We start from the raw sequence: 18,071 nt of genomic DNA on the forward strand, positions 1-18,071 counted from the left end.
CCAGACCCAGGCAGGAAGGCAGACAGGGCAGAGAGGAAGGATTGAGTTGTCAACAGCCCAGGATCCACCCCTGTGGCTGTGGTGGCAGGAAAAATGAATGTGCATGCTGGAGAACAGGGTCAGTGGAAAGGCAGCTTTAGGGACTTGCAACAAAAAATAGAAATCACTAAAACTACCCCCCCCAGGAAGCCCGAAAGCATGGTTAGAATGACAGTGCAAGTGGTAAAGCACATGCCAAGTATGCTAATGCCCGAATTTGATCCTTGAGATTGCAGAAAATAAAACAAAAGCAACAAAGCTAGGGCAAATACATGGTACACATCTTTCATTGCAACTGGGGCCAGGCTTTGCGTCCCTGCTCTCTAGCCCCAGCACTCATTTTGCAGGCTCTCAGGCCTCACACCAGTCCACAGTAGAGTAGCAGCTCTGCCTCAAGTGCCCTCCAGCCTGACTGTGACATGCATGACCTCTCTGGACACCTGCGACCCAAATGGTCGACCCAATGTTGGATCAACCCAAATATTGGGACACCAACATCCCAAATGGCAGCTGGTTTTGACAACTCACCCTCAGAACCTCCTCGTCTCACTTTCCTGCCATCCTTCTGGCTCCCGAAGCCACATCCTCCATCAAAAAGAAAAACAGTACAGTAAGAGAGTTTGACACTGGCATGAGAACTTGGCACAAGGTATTATGGAAGCCAAGAGAAACAAGCCTCTTATTCTGGCAAAAGATGATTTTCAATTTTTATTTTATATTTGCTTTCTGAGTCACATCTAACTGTGCTTAGGGCTTACTTCTGACTTTGTGCACAGGAATCACTCTTGGTGGTGCTCTAGTGGGAACATATGTGGTGTCCATCAGTCAGTTGCATACGAGGCAGGTGCTTTAGTTCCTGTATTCTCTGGCCCTTTGAGAAGGTTGTTAGAGGCATGAGTAACATTTTAAGACATATTTCACCAATAAAACAAGGAAGGAGGATAGTGTGATAGCAACAGGAGGAAGGCAGCAACCATAGACAGAATGACAAAGGAGTCCTTACTGAAGAGGTGACATTGAACGAAAACCTGAATGACAAGAATGTTCCAGCTATTGGATTTTCTTCTTTCCTGCTAAGTCTCTCTCTCTCTCCCTCCCTCTCTCTCTCCCTTTCTCTCTCCCTTTCTCTCCTTCTCTCTTTTTCTCTCTCATCTCTCTCCCCTCTCAGTATTTCTCTCACTCACACAACACACATACACACAAACACACATCCCACCTTCCCTGGCTGTTATATATATTTTCTGTTGGGGCCATTCCCTGCATACCCCCAGGTGATTTCTGACTCTGTACCCAGGAGCATCTCCAAGTAGTGTTCTGGAGACCCTAGGAAGTCCTTGGGATTGACCCAGGTTGGCTGGCTGCTGCATCTGAGCCAAGCCTCCTCCTTGCTCTGCAGTTTCAGCTCCCCTGTTTCTGCCCTCAAGTGATGTCTGGTGAGAAGCTCTAAGCCAATTTGCCATCCTGGGAGCCTCTTTCCATCCCTGCAGCTGGAGCCTCCCAAGCACCTGGGTTTCTGAAGTTGGCGCATACCATGGCCTAGGTCAGGGTATTCCTGCAAGCTGGGCACAGGGCAAGGTGTGCCAGCTCCAGCCTCTCCCCAGGTGCTACCTGAAGCAACCCCAGAAGCAGGGGACTTCATGTGTTTGAAACGTGATCTTCCTTACCCCAGAAATCTTGCCAGGGGTACTCAGAACATTCAATCAAATCAGTAGGGTGTTGGAGAAAAGCACAAAAATAAAAGTAAAATAAACTTACTGCATACACACACACACACACACACACACACACACACCAGTGATAGCAATTCAGGTAGGGCAATTGACTTGCATGTGGGGTTCTTGGGTCAGAAAAAAAGAATGTTCCAGCTATTCAAAGATCTGATGGAAAAGTGTTTGAGTTTCAAGGAGACTTGACTAATGTTGGCTTATTGAAGAAACCAGTTGAGTGAAAGGAAGAGTAGAGTTGACATCATGGAATGAGAGAGTTCAGTAAAGCGGTCCAGATGAAAGGACTATAGCTGAAATTCTGGAACATCTATCAGGAATGGTATCAGGTTGCATTATTTTACTGGACTCTATTCAGTAGCCATAAAAGTAAAGAAAGTAGTGGGATATACATTTGGAGATCACAAAACAAATGTGAAAAGTTGGGGACAAAGGACTAGAATGTTCAGAGGGGTGGAGGAAAGTGTGTGGTAGTGTTCATTAATAGCCCAGCTGGAAAAGAAATATATTGAAGATAACAAGTTTGAGAAGAGGCAGTTGTGACAAACAACACTGAGAGGATTTAAAGAGTTTGCAGAGAGACAAAAGGTTTCACTTGGAGCAGAATACCTGGGTTTAAGAAAGCAGACCTGGGGGTTGGAGTACAGCAGGGAGGGCTCTTGCCTTGCACGTGGTCAACCTGGATTCAATCCCCAGCATTCTATATGGTTCCCCCTAAGTACTGTTAAGAGTAATTTCTGCTGAGTGCAGAGCCAGGAAGAAGCCCTGAACATCTCTCTGCATGCTCTCCTCCAAAAAAGGCAAAAGAAAAAAGGGAAAGCAAAATTTTGGTGCTAGAGATATAGTATAGTGGGTAGGGCACTTGCCTTGCATGCAGCCAACCAAGATTCCATCTCTGACATCCCATAGGGTCTCCTGAGCCCTGCCAGGAGTAAGCCCTGAGCACTGCTAGGTGTGCCCAAAAACAACAAACAAATAAAAATAAATAAGAATTTAGACAGTTTGAAATGATGTAAAGATCTATTGTAAAGGCAAAATAAAGGTGATGGTTGAAAAGGTGATCATGGGAGCCTGGCACAGGAGAGGTATTAGGACTTTTTCAAATTAAATTAAATTTTTAAAATTGTTTCAGCAATATAGGCTTATACCAGAAACAAGAAAAAGCTCAAATAAATAATCTAACCTCACAGCTTAAGAAACTAGAATAGGTGTTCGCTTCGGGAGCACATATACTAAAATTGGAACGATACAGAGAAGCTTACCATGGCCCCTGTGCAAGGATGACATGCAAATTCATGAAGCGTTCCATATTTTTTTTAAAAAAGAAACTAAAATAGGAACAGAAAATGAATCTCAAAGTAAGTAGAAAGTGGGAGATAAAATTGGAGCAGAAGTCAATGACATAGAAACCAATAAAAACAACTCAAAGGGCCAATGGAACCTAGACTTTTTTTAAGCATAAGCAAGATTAACAAGCCCAAAGCTAGACTCACAAGAAAAAGAGAAAACTCTAACCCACCAGATAAGAAATGAAAGGAGAAAAATTACGACATAAACTTCAGTAAAACAGAGATCCTAGGAGGCTGCTTTGCACAACTTTATGCCACTAAGTTGGAGAATCTAGAAGAAATGGTTGAAATTTTAGATTCAAATAACCTCCCAAGATTAAATCAGGGCTGGGCCCGGAGAGATAGCACAGCGGCGTTTGCCTTGCAAGCAGCCGATCCAGGACCTAAGGTGGTTGGTTTGAATCCCGGTGTCCCATATGGTCCCCCGTGCCTGCCAGGAGCTATTTCTGAGCAGACAGCCAGGAGTAACCCCTGAGCACCACCGGGTGTGACCCAAAAACAAAACAACAACAAAAAAATTAAATCAGGAGAAAGAAAAATGAGCAGACCAATTACAAGCAAAGAAATTGAAACAGTAATTTAGAATCTTCCTCAAACTAAGTTTTTACAGAACGAATTAAATAGTGGCACAATATAAATTAAAATGTTTTTTTGGTCTCTAAAATTTATCAGCTATTATGATTATTTCTGATTAAGAAACCCAAGAAGCAACATTTGGTTTATGTGACAAAACAGATGTCCTTAATTTATTTTGTAACGAGTGATTTTAAAATGGTTTGATTCTAATTATGGGAGTTATGTGCAGCATATCACAAAGCATTAACAATTTTGTCCTTTGGGCAGTGAGCCTGGTGGAAAGCATGAGGGCTCTGGAAACAGTCTTGACTGCCAGGATCCTGGCTTAACTACTTGTTGACATTTGACAAATTAGTATAATCAGAACTCAGTTTCCTTGTCTGCAAAACAGAGACCATGATATTAGGCTGAGCTATATGAAGTCACCATCTGCTGAGGTTAAAAAAAAAAGGTAAAATACTGGCAATTTCATATGGTTCAATCTAATGCATACCTCTTACAAAGTGGTTGTGAAGATCAAAGACGGTGCTCAATACCTGGCACAGTGCTGGTTAAATGTTAGAATCTTCCTTGGTAAAGGTGAAAAGGATTAGCATTGATATTTAATTGTCTTTTTAAATTGGCTGCTATCTTTTCATCCATTGCACATCAGGTAGTTTGTGTTCTGCCATCTTTCAGAAAGGATTTAAAGAGACTGATACATCCTTGGTACCAAAGGATTATTTGCCTATTACTGATTTAATGTTTCTGTTTCTTTTTGGCTTCTCTGTCATCGGTGAGTCATTGCTTGATAAGGACTGGAAAGTGATCAGATACCAGAGATCCCAATTTGGGCAGATCTTTTCTCAGTATACTTGTAATCTTTTGTATCTCTAAGCCAGCTTGTTCTTTCCTAGGGTATCTAGTGAATGTTTAACAATTACTTTCTGGGAACTGAGATCGGGGGAAACCTGACTTGTAGCAATTGCCAGCTCAATGGCAAATACTTTAATCATTTTTGATCTCAGGCTACCAACTTGGCTGCAAAAGCTGACTGGCTCCTGGGTACCACTAGCCTAAGAGCCATGCACATCCTACCTGAGGGCAGAGCTAGATAGCATCTGGGAAATATTTGATTGGCCTTTCTTTTATTTTTTTTTACTTTTTTATTGTGACTGAAGTTCATTACACAGAATTATTTACAGTACATAGTGACGATATATGAAGGGCTTTCCCACTACCAATGTTGTTCTCCCTCCACTCCTGTTCCCAGCTTGTCTCCTACATATCCCTCCTTTATCCCCCAGAATCCTAGTGTAACTGGTCTCCACCTTACAGCTTGTTATAGGTTGAGTATCTATTCTGTTTGGTGTTCCAGTCTGGTCATTTTTATTTACACTACATGTTCATATGACTGGTCCTGGTATCATTCTTTTCCCCCCTCATTTTATGAGGCTGAATGATTCAAGTTATGCTATTCTGTTGAAGATAAAAAGGTTAAGGAAAAGAGAAGAAAAAACTTGGTATCAACTACTAAAATAGAAAGAAAAATATCACCAAATAATATCCACAAAAGTGAAAAAGAAAAAAAGTGGAAGAAAAAAGAGAAGTGAAATAATATCAAAAAACAAACAAAAAAATAAAGCAAAACAAATACAGAAAAAGTGGTGCAGTGGCAGGGCTTGGTGTTACCCCACCATTTTTTTGTATAGGCACAGTAAGTATTGGGGAAGGAAGGAAATTCCCGTGGCCTGAGAGATTCAGGGTTTCTCCACTCTTGAAGCATATTGTCATGGGAACAACCACTGGCTCCATACCTTCTCATTGCCATATCCCAGGGTTTTTTTTTTTTTTTGTGGTGTCAGGAACCTTTCCTCTCTGATGTGGATGAGAAAATAAGGCCACTGTAGCAAGCAGTCTTGGTATTTGCGCAGGTCCTAGGACAAGGCCTAGGATAGAGTCTTTAAGGCTCTAGAGGTACTGTCCCAACATTGTTGGTGTGTTCAGTTTTTTGTATCATGTGCTCCATGTTTTTGCTAGTTCCCTAAGCCGAAGTCTAGGAAAGTATGGTTCCAAAGGTTCTGCTGAGTCTCTGTTGTCAGAATTGGGCCTCTGCACTAAGAAATCTTGATTTTTGTAGGAGACCTGGGCTATAGCCTAGGGTAGAGTTTTCCTTACTTGTCTCAACGTACGTTCTGCCCAGTCACGGTTGTCAAAGTCAGTTTTCTGTAGTTAGCGCTCTTATTTTTCATAGTTCAGAGGACGATACATCTTCTGATTTCCACTTAGTGTTAGGTGATGTGATAGGACCTCCTGGTCTTAGGTCAAGTTGTCATTTCCTCACTGTCCTCGTCATATTAACACTACACTTGCACAAGTATATCTCCCAATGGAGCTTAGTTCCTGGTGTTGTTGCGGGGGGTTGTTTCAGTTCTACGTCTGGGATCTGGGATTTGAGAATGAACTAACACTGTCCAATCTCGTGGAGACTGAGTTGTATCCACATGACATATGTCCAGGATGGGAGGCACCCTTGTATAAAAAGTGTGAGTTCTTATCCTTAGAAGATAAGATCTTGTGTGTGAGTCCATGATTTCCCCTTATTTACTGTGCCTAAAGAAAAACATATGGTGTCCTTTTGTATTGCTGGTGTTATTCCGGGTAAGAATGACAGGCTACACGTACAGTATCTGTGGTGTGGTCTGAGCTTTTGTCCCAGGCAAGAAGTTTTCTTAAATTTTGTACTAAGCAGCACCAAAACTGGTGAGGGTAGAGGAAATATGTGTGTGTATAGATAGATAGATAGATAGATAGATAGATAGATAGATAGATGAAATTGAGATATAAAAAAGAAAAGAAATTGAGAAAAAGAGGGAAAAAGGTATTTGAAGAAAGAAAGTAATGGGGGAAGCTATCTGTATGTTTAGGAATACATATCTTAAGATACATTATTATAAAGGTATTAAGCTTGTGTAGGCAATATAGGCCTCCAAATTAGGTCTTCTGAGATATTCTTGTGGGGAGTGAAAGCCAAGGTACTTTTTTGCATCACAGACTTTGGTCTAGAGTTTAAGATATGATTTGCGGCATTTCAGAGTCCTGTAGTGTCCTTGAATTGGGAGTTTTGCTGCAGCTGAATCCGGTATCATGCAACCATCCACGATTTGATGGGTGTGAGAGGGGTCACGAGCTTGAGTCAGGAGGCTTATTGGTTGTGGTTTCTTGCTGAGACACAAGATGAGGATTTGAGAGGGTGTCTTTCATTGAGGAGCTGGATGGTGGTCTGTTGGGAAGGAGGTAGGTCTTGGTGCCTAACAGGTTAAAAACTGAGGGTAAAGAGGGTTAAATAAGGGGGAGATAACAAATCTGGGTTGGGATATGGGGGAGTAGAAAGGTCTGTGGGTGTGGAAAGGCAATGTAGAAGAGGGGCTATATACATTGTATAGATGAAATATTTAAGGATAAGGCTCGGCGGTCAGAGAGGACAACTATATAGAAAGTAACGTTCACTTAGACACTGACTTCAGAGATCAATTTGAGTGCTATGCTCCATATATATAGGATATTCCATTTCCTTTCCTATAAATAGTCAAGAATTAGAATATTTTTGAATGATGTTAAAGAGGGTATGTGTCGCGCAGAGCGCCCGCGCGCTTTTGAAAATGGTTATCGGTAAAAAAAAAAAAAAGAAAAGCAAAGAAAAGAAAAAAAGGACACCCCTGCAGAGGGGCTGCTATGGTTGAGATAAATCTGCTTTGGCTAGCTGTCCTGGCATGTGTGGTCTCCAAGCCCAGCTCTCGCCTCTGCAGCTTGCGAATGAATGGAGAGGGGAGGAGTTTTCCTCCACCCCATCCCAGCCCCCAAGGCCCAGGTTACCAGATGTGGCCATGAAGACCATTCTGGCGTGGGGGAATCTGGCCCCCCGGACTAACTGGCAGTCCGGGGGGGGTTCTTTGGCTAGCTGTCCAGCCCAGTGCCCACCACATACCAGTGCAAGGGGCAAACTTCTGGCATGTGTGGTCTCCAAGCCCAGCTCTCGTTGATTGGCCTTTCTATTACTAATACCAAAGTTTCAAAATGACTGAACATTTTTTAAAAAAACACAGCTGATTAGAGTAAGTGCAAAAAATGGAACAAAACAGTGATTACAGTATTTACTGTTATCGTGGATCGGTATGACACCTTCTCATTAAATTGCTTTTCTTGATGAGACAACCTGCTGGGCTTTGCTGTTCTGGTTTCCTTCTGTCAACCTATTATTTTAATGACTACTAAGCAAGCATTTCCAGGGGAAAAAGAGTACTACATAATTATATTTATGGACTCTTGGTGATCTTAGTGATTAGATTTTGGTAAACTCCATTTTAGTGGGTTGATACAATTAAATATGTATTTTTAAATTTTGGCCCACATCTACTGATGCTCAGCAATCACTCCAGGTGGGACCCATAAGTGGTTCCATTGATTGAACCCAGGATCAGCCACATGCAAGGCTAGCAATCTACCAACTCTACTATCTCTTCCAGACAGCAGTGTGTTATTTCTGCTTGCAAGATTCCCAGTGTGCCTGTGTACTATTTGGTAAAAATATTGCAGCATATCAAAATTCCTTTGACTTTGAGTTTACAAAAAAGGATTATCTGTCCTAGTCACTACCTTTATGATTTAAAACAACAATTTTATTCAATTTCTTTATCACAATTATGACAGTTTGGACACTTGTTTTTTTTTTTTTAAACACTGACTGCCCTTTTGGAAAAGGCCGTTGTAAAATCACCCCACACACTATCTCCAAGCCCAGCTGAACGAGTCTGAATCAGGATCACTCAGAAAATAATCCAAGCCAGGTTGAGGGTGAAACATGTGTAGTCTGGCCATCTTCTACCTTGAATGGAGCCCCCGCTGCTTGCCAGACTGCTGTTTTTATTGAGTGCAGAAACCACACTGGGTGGGACAGTAAACCCACCCAGGTTTACAAATAAGACCATCTTTGTCTTGGGTGAAACCAAGTTGTAAACAAACAGATACAAAGAAATCATGGATAAACTTTGTTTTAGGTAAAATAGGGTGTAACTCAACAGCCTTCATCAAAATTTCCACCAGATGAATTCTTGAAGCAGTCAGTAAAATAAAGAGAGCCTAAATTTCCCTAATTTGAGAATTTTTTCCTGAGAAGTTCGGAAGCAAGCATTTTGTTTCTTTCCATATGTATTGGCATTAAATATCCCAGGAAGAAAATTAAACAGCTAGTGCTATTTCTACCATAAAAATACAATCCACACCTTGACATTGATTCAACTCTTATCCTGCAGATCATGCTGTGAACACTGTGGAAGAAGAAAAATATTCATAGTCAATAAATAGACCTTTAATAACTGTGGGGCTAATCTTTGGCTGGATTGTGAAGGAGCTGGTACTGTTTCTAGCACTTCATTTTCTGTCTTGGTTGCTCTTTTCTTTCCCTAGTACCTCCCAACTACAGGCCCAAGGCTTTCAGTCAACATAACATAACAAGATTTTACAACCATGCCTCTTGTATGTCAGACACTAGAAATCACTGTTCAGTTCTTTCCTGGTTTGAAGGAAATATCCTAATAGAGCAAAAAGGATATGAGACTTTAAAAAAAATTTTTTTTTTTTGGATTTTTGGGCCACACTCGGTGACGCTCAGGGTTTACTCCTGGCTATGCATTCAGAAACTGCTCCTGGCTTGGGATGGGATGCTGGGGGATTGAACTTCAGTCCATCCTATGCTAGCGTGCACAAGGCAGATGCCTTATCGCTTGTGCCATCTCTCTGGCCCCGAGACTTTTAAATTTTTTAAAAATTTCACTTCTGGGCCCAAGTGATAGCATAGTGGTAGGGCATTTACCTTGCATGTGGTCAACCCTGGACAGACCTAAGTTTAATCCCCGGCATCCCATATGGTCCCTGAAGCCTGCCAAGAGCGATTTCTGAGTACAGAGCCAGGAGTAACCTCTAAGTGCTGCTAGGAGGTCCAAAAACCTTGAAAAAATGTTTCACTTCTTTTAAAAAATAGCTTGATTTTTATTATTATTTTTATTATTATTATTATTATTATTATTATTAATCCATTTGTTTTGCAGCCACACATGGTAATGCTCAGGTGTTACTCTTGGCGGTGTTCAGAGGATCATCTGTGATGCCTGGGATGGAACCCATGCTGGTTGCTACACTATTGCTCTGGCTCCAGATTTACTTCTTTTATTGAAAATATGCTATTTTATTGTTTCAAATAGTTGGGTTTTACTTTTTAATTTGTGAGAGTTATTTTTCCTTCCTTAGGCCAGAATCTTTTAAGAGTAGATGGACTCCTTTTAAGGAGTTTATCTTCGGAGCCACTGCAGGGATTTCTGCCAAACATACTACTTTGTGTTTCTTTTTTTATCTGGGTGAAAATTACATCTCATAAAATTTACTACCTTAGCCATTTTTTGGGGGGGGTCACACCTGGCAGGCTCGGGGGATCACATAGGGTGCCGGGATTCAAACCACTGTCTTTCTGCATACAAGGCCTTTCCTCCATGCTATCTCTCCAGCCCCCTTCCTTAGCCATTTCTAAGTGTGCAGTTAAATAGTGTCAAGTAGATTTACATTATTGCGAAATTGTTCTCCGGAATTTCATCTTGCAAAACTGAAGCTCGGAACCCATTGAACAACTCCCCACCCTTCCCTAGTCTTTCTTATAGCCTCTGTACTTCCTATTTCTGTGATCTGCCTCGTCTAGGTACCTCCGATGAATGGAATCCTAGAGTATTTTTTTTCTGACTGGCTTATTTCATGTAGCTTAAATGTCCTTAAGATTTATTCATACTGTTGCATGTGATGGGATTTCTTTCATAATGCTCTATTTCTTGATCTGGGTGCTAGAATCCAGGTTTGTTTGTGAAAACTTCATTCAGCTGTGCACTTATTCTTTGGACATATGTCCATGCATATGCTATACTTTCAAAAGAAGAGCAATTACTTTAAGCAAGTCAATAGGGACAAAAATGTTAAATCCTTGCCACCACTTTGACGATGGTACAGTAAAGTGTTCAGGTTTTCCTGGGACATTTTAAGGTACCATTTAATGAAAGCAGTGCTTAGCCCCAGCAGGCGAGGCAACGTCAGAAATCTCTCTTCAAATCACAGCTAGGGGCCAGCTCTGCACCCCTTTTTAGAGAAACCTGTGGCTGGCTGTCATAATCTCAAGCCACTAAAAATGATACTTCCAAATGAGAGTGAAAGTTAGAGAAGAATAAAATTGAGAAGAAAATCCATTGAAATAAAACTTTAAGAGACAGTTAAAAAAGAACTTGGAGGAGAAGAATGAATCATGTAGTGTTGACAGATTTAGCCACACACACGGAAAAAAATCAATCTAGGGTGCACAGTGAAATTTGTATTTCAGATAATACAGAAGTGCTTTTAAAATCTAACTGTATTCCAAATAATGCACGGGGCATAATTTTAGGGAAATAATTCTTTTTGTTTAAAGCAGTTTATTTATTGATTGATTGATTGGTTGGTTTTTGGGCCACACCCGGCAATGCTCAGGGGTTACTCCTGGCCCTGTGCTCAGAAATAGCTCCTGGCAAGCTTGGGGGAGCATATGGGATGCCAAGAATCGAATTGGATCCATACTGGGTCAGCCACATTCAAGGCAAAAATGCCTTACCCCTGTGCTATCTCTCCAGCCCCTGCGAAATCATTCTTTGTCTGAAACTCAAATTTCTTTAATTTTGGGGAAGTATTGTATTTTACCTGACCACCTGAGATGCCAGGGTGAGAAGATGAAGAGACAATTCTAAGGAACACGAAATATGTATTTTTACAACCAGAGCAATAATACAGTGGGTAAGGTGCTTGCCCTGCATGTGACTGAACCGGTTAAATTCCTGGCATCCCATGTGGTCCCTGAGCACCATCAGGACTGATTCCTGACAATAGAGGTCAGAGTAACCCCTGCAAATCTCCAGGTGTGGACCCAAAACAAACAAACGAAACAAAAAGAACAATGTCTTCATCAGAGAACCATCATCTCAATGTCAGATTCTCTGACAAATACTTGGTGTTGGTAACAGTCCTTACCCTGAATGAGGGAAAATCGTCTCTCAGAAATCCTTTGCAGGGTCACACTGCAATAAAGAAAGCCAAAGGGCTCCTGAAAGGTCTAGTGCCCAGATTTGTCTGGTCAGTTTCCATCCAAAGAAATCCCTGATTTGTATAAATAACAAGTTGCTAACTGCTCAGACCTTCCAGTCATCAAAGCAGAAAGTCCACGACTTAATCCCAGGTGAATGAGAACGTTGCTCTGGCCAAGCTGGCCTTGCCACACCATGTCTCGTTCCCTTTGAAGTGCATTCCCTTTGAAGTTATCAAACCTGTATAATTCTGAAATTGAGGGATATTCAGACTGGATCAATGAAAGGTCTAAGGGTCTTTGTTAAATCATTTTTAAATAGCAAGAGGAGTAAATAACAAACCCAAAAAACTCCCAGTGGAGTTTTTGTGAGGCCCATTATAATTTGTTTAACAATCAGAAGTAAATTTGAGGGGCTGGAGTTATAGCACAGCAGTAGGGCATTTGCCTTGCAAGCAGCAGATTCAGGACGGACCTGGGTTCTATCCCTGATGTCCCATATGGTCCCCCAAGCCAGGAACAATTTCTGAGCACATATCCTTTTAGTTAAAGGCAAATGTTATTTCAGCACTTCTCCAGAAATAGGTAGACTGGAGGTGGTGTACTCTTTTCCACACTTAACTACTCGGTTTTTACTTTTTATTTTTTGTTTTGGGGCCATACCCATTGGTTCTCAGAGATCACTCCTGGTTCTGCACTCAGAAATTGCTCCTGTCTGGCTCAGGAGACCATATGGGATGCCAGGAATTGAACCCAGGTTGTCCAGGGTGGTTCGTGTGCAAGGCAAACTCCCTACCACTGTGCTATTGCTCTGGACCCAATTACTGGGTTTTCTTTCATGGAGTGTTTGAAATAAACTTTGGCCTAATTGAGGGGAAATTACCACAAAACCCTAAGAGAGTAAAGGCTGAGTTTATTATATTAGAAGTGCTATCTATGATTTATCAATTGGATGTGTAGAATGTTGATATACTTTTATGGCCTTATGAAACTGTCAGTGGCCCTGATCTGAACATATGTCCTTGGACAATTCCTCAGCTTCCTCATCTATAAATGTGGGGGAGTGACCCTAGTTGATCTCTATCCTCCAAGCCCTAAAACATAATATCTAGATTATACCAAAGGTGTGCCCATCTCGCAGGGATGAGTAAGAGCAGCTCATCCAGAGCTTTCCTTGGTATCGATGCTTTTCATTTGACTAGAATATAGAGACATTGATTTCAATCCATCCATGTCCCCTTGGAAGTCCTTTATGGGTAAAATAATCAGAAATTGGGGGAAGGTCAGCCTGACTATCAAGGGATGATCTCTAGCTGAGGTCAGGGAGGCAGACATGAGAAGTGGTTCCTGTTTTCCTTCCACCAAAATTCAGATTGTACCTTGGAAGAACAGGAGAATCATTTCCAGCTAGTACACAGCTTCTGTGCTGTCAGAACCAACATCTTCTGGTGGATTTCTGTAACTGTCAGAAAAGAGCCTAGAATTAGAGCTGTAGCTCCAGCTTGAAGGAGAGCAGAACTGTAATCTGCATCGTGAGGATCAAGGTCTCTTCATGACTTTGGAGTTTTCAAGCCAAGTAAACAAGAAATTCAGCTTGCACATTATTGGGCTGGAGAGATACTAAAGTTCTGTGGCCCACGTAAATTCAATCTTGGGATCTTTGACACTGCATATAGTCTCCCCACCACACTAGGAGTGTTCCCTAAGCACTCAGCCAGGAGTTAGCCGTGAGCACTACCAGATATGGCCCCACAACAGAAACAGATGTAAATTATTTTATCATGAAACCATTTTTGCTTTCACACTCTGGATAGTTGTCCCTTCTGAGATTGTTCTTTTATAAGTGATACACGTGTCTACTTATATTTGACTACAGCTTTTTGCTGAGACTTTGACCCTCCCTTCAGTCAATTTATTGAGAAAGTGACAGCTTGAAAAGGAGACGTGGAGTTTGGGGTGGAGGTTGGAGTGGGCATTAAACAGAGCAAGGTCACTTAAGCTCCCTTTCCTGGGCCCCTCCTGCTTATCTTCCTCACTAGGAAAAGGAGACTGGGAAGCTCTTTAAGCATATGAAGACACTATAGCAGAATTTAGAAATTGTTGTACAAAACTGAAAAGCATTGAAGGTGAGGGAGTTTGCACAAGGCCCAGCATCATTTCTGCTCAGGTTGCCACCTGCACATCTCTAGAACCTGTGCATGTTACTTCACATGGCAAAAGTGAATTTGTGGATATGATCAAGCTAAGGATCATGAGATGGGCAGATACTCCTGGATTATCCAGGTGGACCCAATATCATCACAAATAGGGAGATAGGAGGTTCAGAGTCCAACAATTGATGAAAGCTAAGTCAGAATGATGTGAAGCTCCAAACTAAGCATTTCAGGAAAGAAAACAGATTCTTCTTTAGAGCTTCCAGAAGGATTGCAGCATTGTTGACTCCTTGATTGGAGGACTTTTGAGCTCTGAAACTGCAAGAGAATAAATTAGTCTTATTTTAAGCCCCTAGATGTTGGGAAAAATTTTATAGCAGCAATAGAAAATCATATGGCAGCACTTAACAGGGTGTTATCAATGCAACAAATATGGTTTTCTCTATCTCTCTTTTTGGTTTTAGGGCCACAACTGGCTGTGCTAAGGACTTAATCCTGGCTCTGCACTCAGGGATCACTCTTGGTGGGCTCTGGACACCAAAAGGGTTGCTAGGGAGTGAACCCAGGTTGATTGCGTCCAAAGTATGTTCCCTACCTGCTGAATTATTTCTCCAGTTCCATTAACAAATATATGTTGGTGAGAGTGTTGGTGTGTTGACTGGTGGGACTGTTTCATCAGTCCCTATAAAAATTTTTTTCTATGAATTTGCTATCAGCAAGGAGCTGAAACCTCAGTGGTGGAGAGACCTTGGTCTTGCCAATATGGAAATTCAGCACAAAAGCAAGGTTGGCATTAAACTAAAACTTGCAATTAATTATCTCCAAGGGTACAGTATTCTATGAAGGAACATTACATGATGTGATAAGAGTGAGTCAAAAGACTCTCTGTCTATCTGGTCAGGGACAGTTACTTTCCAAGGACATGATGTTTGAGGCAGACTAAGGATGAGTGCGTTTGAGCTGCCTAAGGCCAGGCAAGCTAGTTGGAACCTTTAAGCTAGAAGGAAGAACATTTCTAGAAGTGGATATGTGATATTTTGCACTGTAGTCTAATAATTTGAAACAAATCTAGTACTGTCAGAGCAGGCAGAGAGAGGACTGACATTAGAGGGGATGGAAGGATTAACAGGACCTAGACTAGGTCTTTCAGGAGGCCATGGGAGGGAGTGCTATGACTATTTTATATTTGACAGAATACTTAAAGCAGTGCTTTTCTACCTTTCTCCAATGGTGGTTCCCTTCTGATCACATTTCCTGTCTACGACTCTCCTGTCCTAGTGCTTTGACACCCATTTATGCAATTTTCATCTATACTCTTCTTGGAATATCTTGGGAACTCATAGTGGGGCCATATGACCCTGCTTGATTGTGATGGATGAGACTGAAGTGGTAGACAGAGACCAGTTGCAAGGACACTGCTACTATGGTAACCCTGGCCAGTTGTGACAGATTGGTATGGTGTGAGATGTAGCAAGAAGGGAAGTTTTGAAGATGATGCCTAGCTAGTATCTTGATTGAAATAACCTGATGAACTGAATGACCATTTTCTTTTTTTAGGGTAACCCTGGCCAGTTGTGACAGATTGGTATAGTGTGAGATGTAGCAAGAAGGGAAGTTTTGAAGATGATGCCTAGCTAGTATCTTGATTGGAATAACCTGATGAACTGAATGACCATTTTTTTAGGGCCACACCTGGTGATGCTCAGGGGTTACTCCTGGCTATGTGCTCAGAAATCGCTCCTGGCTTGGTGACCACATGGGATGCCAGGGGATCAAATCACAGTCCGTCCTAGGTTAGTACCGGCAAGGCAAGACGCCTTACTGCTCCACGCCACCCCGCCAGCCCCTGAATTTTTTTACTTCAGTTTCTTTCTTTCTTTTTTTTTTCTGCAAAGAAAGAGGACAGTGGAAGTTACAGTGGAAGGACAATCACCCAAAAACAGAGTCCTCAGAAGAAATCCCCCTGCTGACACCTTCATTTTGAACTTACAGTCAAAGAATATTAAGAAAAATAAAACAGAACCCATGTACAATGACTTTGTCCCTCAAGAAACCCAGATTGTAGTACATTATAACATTTCTTAGTGGTACACAAAGCAATCTAAAGCCATAAAATTTATGTAACTCGTGCTCGCTTCGGCAGCACATATACTAAAATTGGAACGATACAGAGAAGATTAGCATGGCCCCTGCGCAAGGATGACACGCAAATTCGTGAAGCGTTCCATATTTTAAAAAAAAAAAAAAAAAAAAAAAAAAAAAAAAAATTTATGTAACTCCTTAAACTTGAAGCCATAGTAGTTTTTTACATTTCCATGCACATGCATATTAGTTTAAGTTAACCTCAAAAGTTTAAGTGGTTTTTTTTAAAGGTTTAGAGTCAAAGGAACACAGTAAAAATGGTGTTAGAGTGGCAATTATTGTTTGCATAGGCCCACCAAAATATAGGGGATATGGAAAGGAAAAGCCTTGTCCTAAATACAAAGAGACCCTACCCCTGAAGTTTCCTGGCATAAGACCAACTCTAGGCTCCAGGCAAACTAGTTTGTCCAATCCAGGTCATTGTCTGTAGTTCCAATACAGTTTTATTTTTCACATAGTCTCTGTTGTTGGTGTCAGGTTTCTGTATTAAAGATCCTGGAATCTGGGGCTGGCCAGGTGGCGCTAGAGGTAAGGTGTCTGCCCTGCAAGTGCTAGCCAAGGAAGGACCGCGGTTCAATCCCCCGGCATCCCATATGGTCCCCCCAAGCCAGGGGCAATTTCTGAACGCTTAGCCAGGAGTAACCCCTGAGCATCAAACGGGTGTGGCCCGAAAAGCCAAAAAAAATGGAACTTAAAAAAAAATAAGATTCTGGAATCTGCATATCTTACATTGAAGTCAAGATGGTGTGGAGTGTCCTCTAATTTCAACTCACAATTAAAGGGCATTGCAGAAAGCCCTGTCCAGTAAGCAGGTCGTTGTTGTAGTTAAGTCTTCTCAGTGTTAAGGGAAGACTCTTTTGAGTAGATCTTTTGAGTAGATCGGAGCAGCAGTAGGATCTTCCCTAGTAAAGGATTGCTTCCAGGTGATGTTATAGACAACTTTGGATGCTTCATAGATGGCTTTTCTGGTTCAGGGGTGAATGGAGAATGCTCATTCTTCTGAGGCCTGTGCCAGGTCATTATGTCAATGTTCAGGGTGTAAGGTCCCGTTGCACTACAAGATTTGTGTGTTCCTATCTCTATTAGATAAGAACTTATTTGTATGTATAGTGTTTTCCTCCCTCCCTTTTCTGATGTTGTGAGAAAGCCTTTTGTCTCTAGAGCAGGGGTCTCGAACTCGCAGCTCGCTGGCTGCAAACGGGCCGTCCGTACAACATTTTGTGGCCCTGCCCTAGAGGAATCTTTTTTTGTTTTGTTTTGTTTTAGTTGTTTGGGTCACACCTCCCAATGTTCAAGGCTTACTACTGACTTTGCAATCAAGGATCACCCCGACTTTGCCTCCTGCGGCCCCCAGATAAATTGAGTTTGAGACCCCTGCTCTAGAGTTTTCAGAGCTAATCACTATTGCAGCTGCTTCTCACTGGTTTCTGTGCTGTGGGTGTACATCAGGGTCATGGTCAGTCCTGTGAGTTGGCAAAGACCATAGAATGATAAGTAGATGAGTTCATGGCCAGTATGGGTTTGTAGCCTGGATGGCTACTGGAAAAGATTCAAGATTTAAATAGGAGATATGAAAACATTATTTTTTTACTTGTCTACTGGAATTTAGCTCATGTCCAATTCAGATGAAGTTCTCTGACTATGACCCAACCTTCTCCACGTTATGAGGCAACATAGCATAAGAATTGGGAATGGGTGTTCCTTAGGTCATGCTGCCAAAACTAACATAAGACCAGGATGAGTTCTCACTGAAGAGTGATACCCAGGTTACTGAGGAGAAACATTAGAAGTGAAAGAATGAAGCCATTCTGAGGAAAAGGAATACAAGAGAAAGGGATTATACAGTGAGAAACAGAATTCTGACTCAAGGAATAAACTTGAGTGGTGAAAAATATTTTAAATAATTGGAAAATAAAATCAAGAGTCCCAAAATCAATTTTGAACCCAAACATTGTTTTTTATT

At 41.6% G+C, this 18,071-nt stretch overlaps 2 non-coding genes across 2 annotated transcripts; both read left to right on the forward strand.

The window, feature by feature from the left end:
• Positions 1-2,971: 2,971 nt before the first annotated feature.
• Positions 2,972-3,078, forward strand: LOC126000234 (U6 spliceosomal RNA). The gene has a single exon (XR_007492590.1). It is a non-coding gene; the product is annotated as a U6 spliceosomal RNA (small nuclear RNA).
• Positions 3,079-16,093: 13,015 nt separating this feature from the next.
• On the forward strand, positions 16,094-16,200 carry LOC126000108 (U6 spliceosomal RNA). Its single transcript, XR_007492474.1, has one exon. It is a non-coding gene; the product is annotated as a U6 spliceosomal RNA (small nuclear RNA).
• The last annotated feature ends 1,871 nt before the right edge of the window (positions 16,201-18,071 follow it).

This window comes from Suncus etruscus, chromosome X (assembly GCF_024139225.1).
Source record: "Suncus etruscus isolate mSunEtr1 chromosome X, mSunEtr1.pri.cur, whole genome shotgun sequence".
In the NCBI taxonomy this organism is placed as follows: Eukaryota; Metazoa; Chordata; class Mammalia; order Eulipotyphla; family Soricidae; genus Suncus; species Suncus etruscus.